The sequence below is a fragment of the Kryptolebias marmoratus genome, linkage group LG22 (assembly GCF_001649575.2).
Source record: "Kryptolebias marmoratus isolate JLee-2015 linkage group LG22, ASM164957v2, whole genome shotgun sequence".
In the NCBI taxonomy this organism is placed as follows: domain Eukaryota; kingdom Metazoa; phylum Chordata; class Actinopteri; order Cyprinodontiformes; family Rivulidae; genus Kryptolebias; species Kryptolebias marmoratus.
In genome coordinates, this window is record NC_051451.1 from 6,683,260 (window position 1) to 6,688,206 (window position 4,947).

The window sequence follows — 4,947 nt, forward strand, 5'->3', positions numbered from 1 at the left end:
TCGACCTTAACCTGTCTATCATGAATCACCCTAAAATATTCCAGACCGAGTGCTGTGTTAAACTTGACAGAATAAGGCAGAGATTGCACAGTTTCATTGAATTTAACTTTCACAAACCTTGTTCCATCCGCTATCTTCGTTCCCGGCCACACCCAGCGCTTGATTGGCGATACCGCTGAAACTCCCCATTCGTGCAGTTTTTGAATTTTTTCTTCATCCAAAATGTAAGCAGGGAGTCCGAGGAAGGAAAACAACTAGCTCATCATTTGTAAGTTTTTTAGCCATGATGTTTGCCAAACCAATTTTAAATCCATCCAGCAGTCTCTTCTTCGCCATCACATTACTCATTGTCACTTTCTTTCTTTCATTCGTTCGTTCGTTGCTCCTGGCACACAAAGAGGTCACTCTCGGGTATCTTTTTCAATCTCACAGCTTCTCATCTACTGTGCTGCGAACATTCAAAAAGCTGCAAGACGCCAAAGTTAAGCACGAATTTCATCAGGTTTTAAAAATAATCCTGATAAAATACAGAACCTAAGCAAATATACAAAGTGCAAATCCCTACAGTCACGTGATTTATCTCATAAAAGGCTACTGAAAAGTTTTTTACAATATGCATATTAAAGGCTATTTAAATGAAAAGTCACTGTGGTATTAGCGGTTTTGCGCACCATTTTTCAAAGCGTTTCTCCAGAGCGTTGGAAACAGCACTCGCTGGTGGTCACAAAGAAAATGGCAAAAGCTTACAGCACCTGGTATTCCCAGGCGGTCTCCCGTCCAAGTACTAACCAGGCCCGACCCAGCTCTGTAAAGTGAACTTGTAAAGTGCAGATAGCATATCAAGGAGATCAACACCTCCCATGAACTTGTTATATGTTTCAACAATGGCTGGTCTGGGAACTATTATATGAGTTTTGGATTTGCAATCCCAACATTTCACCTTTCCCACAGGTTCAATGCCAACAAATGAGGAAATCAGGTTTATTGCTTTGTTGTCATACCATCTCACAATTATATTGTTGTCCTGGTTCACTCTGAAGTCCATTGACCCTCTTCCGCTCTTTTTCAATTCTTTTTCATCCCTCATGATGCAATCTTTCATCCTGTTCATGCAGATTGTGCCAATGTAATGGATTCCTCTCTCTTTTAGGTGGAAACAAAGAGAAGAGAAAACAAATGCAGAAAAGGCCGAAGGACAACCAGACGGAGCTGAAAAGTTTGTCAAAGAAAATACAGTTCAGATTGAGCTGGTTGGAGAGGACAAGATTTCTTTTTTAAATCTGATGAAGAATGTCAGGTTGCTGTGTGGTGGACTTTTGGTGTGTCGACTAATAAATGAGAAGAAATATGAGGTGACGATGGGCAGTGCAGCAGGCAAAAGGAGATTATTGGATGGATTTAAAATAGGATCAACACAAGTGATTGCAAAAGAACTTGTAAATGATGAATTGGTAGTCTCCTTCCTCGGATTACCTGCTTACTGTATATAACTGACGAAGAGATTCTTCAGAAGCTCCACGGATGAGGAGTGTCAGCTGTTTCGGCTATCCGACGTCAGGTGTGGCCGGGAACAACAGTGGCGGATGGAACAAGGTTTGTCAAAGTCAAGTTTACAAATACTGTGCAATCTCTGCCATACTCTGTAAAACTCAAGATGGCTCTTGGTTTTGAATATTTCAGGGTAATTCATGACAAACAGATCAAAGTGTGCAGAATATGTATTCAGCCGGGTCACATTCTCAGAGACGGTACGGAGTTTTTGTGTCACTCTTGCGGAGTCGAGGGGCACTACGCTAGAGAATGCAAAAACAAAAAAATAGTTGGAAAATGTAAAGTTTGCTATAACAATATGCAGGCATGTATATATAATGCAAGTGATTCGGAAGAGCAAGATCAGGGTTCTGCTCAGGCAAATGAAGATAATGAATGTGGTAGTGACAGTGAGATGGAGAAGGAGCTGGAGATGGATGAAGCCGCTCAGGGCACGCAGAATGGCAGTGAACTGACAGAAGGACTATAAAGAGAGGAAGAACAGGCCGCCGATGAAGGGGTCTCTCAGGTGTACATTCTGCCAGGCTCTGCTTTGGGGATTGAGGGTGGGGAGGAGTGGGGAGAAGTCACTGCTCCTCCTCGCACAGTATAAGCACAAGAAGCTGCTGACTCTCAGAAACTGTCCCCCACCCACCTTTCCAGACTCCACTCATAAAACTGCCACAAAAATAAAACCAATTCTTGACATGGAAACAGACCCTGATCTTGATCTTTTGACCACTTTGGAAACCAGAAAACGACTCTCTACCCTGATTGCGAAAAACACGAAAAGAAAAGTTAAAAAATGAACAGAGCCTTTATTTTTTTTATTTTTGAGCATGTTGCTTCTCTCCCTCAATGCCCATGGACTTCATGGAATTGAGTAGAGGCATGCAGTTATTTTTCATGGCAAGTATGATGTCTTGTGCTTGCAGGAGACAAAATGGGATGACTTATTAAAAAAATTGTTTTTTTAAGGATTGGAAAGGAAAAATGTTTTTGTCAGTAGCTCAGAATTGTGGAGGGGGAGTTGCCTGCTTTACAAAGGAAGGTTTTGCCATCAAAAGTCATCTAGTACACAAAGATACAGAAGGAAAACTTATTATTGTTGTCATTAAATGTCCAAAAGAGAGCGTGTGCGAGGTCTGTGGGAAAAGCTTCTCACAGAAGCAACACCTGTACCCAGTCCTCTGCCTGTACAGACCAGGAGAGGCCAAGCTGCAGTGTATGGATGCATCCAAGATTGTGGCAGCAGTCCCCTGAGAAGCAGTAGACCCTAGCTGTCTGAATTGGGAAAAGGTACGGCCAGAAGCGGAGGTGAGCTGTTTTGAAAGTATTTATTACAATATGTGAACATAGTTGGATTTATTAGTTGAATATTTTAACTAACTTTAGACAACAGTGTGTGTTGATGGTCATACATTTTAAGTTTTATGGTATTGCTCATAAATTAGAAACTCATCACCACATTTATTTTTATTTTTGCAGATTACATGTGGAAGAACCAGAGTGTTCGGAGCGGCCCATCCAGCCTAAAACCTCTGTGGCCACGTACATCCCACCCAGAATGTTGGCAGCACCTGTCCTGGTAGTGGTTTCTGTTCAGCCACAGGTGCCATCCCTGATGTTCTGTGGAGCCTCCAGCAGTCGCAGGTTCGTACCTTCGGCTCCGCCTCCTGCGCTTCAGTGATATGTTGCTTGGGGTCATTTTTGAACCGCGGATAGCGGAGGAAGTTTCTGAGGTCTTCACGGACAAGGAAACTGTGGAACATTTGTTGTATGTTCTTGGTCACAGCTACCAAATCTGTAAAACAGACAAGTACTCCAACCAGATTTAGGTTTTGACCTCTGAATAACACCTCATTCACAGAAACCCCTTGAAATTTGGTGTTAGAGTCAAACACCACTCAGACTTTGCCAGGCTTCTGAGGATGATAGATGCCAAAGACCCTTATTAAACACACCTTGCATGAAGTTAATGAAGTGTTTATTCACCTCTGGTTGTTTTTGGACAGTACGACACAGGCTGTTGAGCTGACTGATTGCCAGTACTTTATTAAGAAGGCGGCACCTTGGTAAGCATAAAGGAAGTGGGGGAACTCAGCTATTAGTGCTGTCCGGATGGACCTTAATTCTCAAAAGAAGAGACTAGCATTTTGTTATTTTAACTGTGCTGGAAAACTATTTTTCCCATCATACTGATCCATGTGGCTTGGACATTATCTTACTGTCCCTCAGACTGAAGACATTCATTCACGTGGAAGTTGTTTTAACAACGTGAGAACAAACTAGGATGGCCATTCTTTAGAATTTGTAGGTGTGTGTACCCCTCTTAAACAGACCTCCCCTGCTATGACCCATCAGAGTGCCACTGTCTGAGCAAAAGTGCCATTGATAGATCTATTGAACTGCCTCAACACCTCGTGTGTTTGAATGATGTCTCGACCAAGCATCAGGATGTTAGCATCAGGAATGAGTGGAGGGAGTTAATGTACTTTAGATGAGCTTAAGCAAGTGCAACCTCAGTCTGAGCTCCTGATCTGTTGTCTGGGATTATATTGCACTCTAACAAATAAGGCACAAGATGGACTGACCATCTGCTTGATGATGAAGCCACCTGCTCTTCATCTTGATGTTTCCAACTAAACATGTCTCGAGTGTTTAAGGAACCAGGTTATCGAATGAAACCCCAAAGGTATAAAAAAGGTAGATCTTGCCAGTGCCTTTTTGTTTTGGTGAAGTGAAGTGAAGTGAGATTTATTTATATAGCACTTTTCGGCAACAAGGCGATCCATAGCGCTTTACAACAGAAACAACAACAGAATCAAATACAGAAAAAAACAAACACATCAATCATGTATAAATATAGGATAATCTAAATAAAATCACAAAACCAGACAAATCAGGGATCGCTAAGACAGTCAAAATAGTAGCTAAAATAATCTAAATAAAATCATGATAAAGTTAAATCTGAACTAAACAACAATTAAAGCTGCAAGCAGCGTTGGGCGGCCCTCGCAGCTCAGCGCCGCTCCGGCCTTGCGACCGCGGGAGCTCTTGCGATCGCGGGAGCTCTGGCGACCACAGTCTATGCTCTCGCGCCTTTCCTGCACCGTCCACTAGGTGGCTTTTACAGCAAATGTCCCAAATTGCCTTCAGTCAGGATCAATACCAGTCCTGTGCCATGGTGTGAGGTTTGACTTTCCTACGTCTAACGGTTGAAGAGTTAGAGCACATGGGCTCTTGTGACCTTTGACCTTGTTAACTTGAAGTTAAGGCTGATAGTTGACTCATGGGGAGTCACGTTGTAAAGTTTGACCTACCTACTGTGCACCGTTTCAGAGTTACAGTCACCCAAAAATCCTTAGTGGGCGGGGCTTAAGTGTTGTAATTAAAGTACCACACTAATGTGTGCAA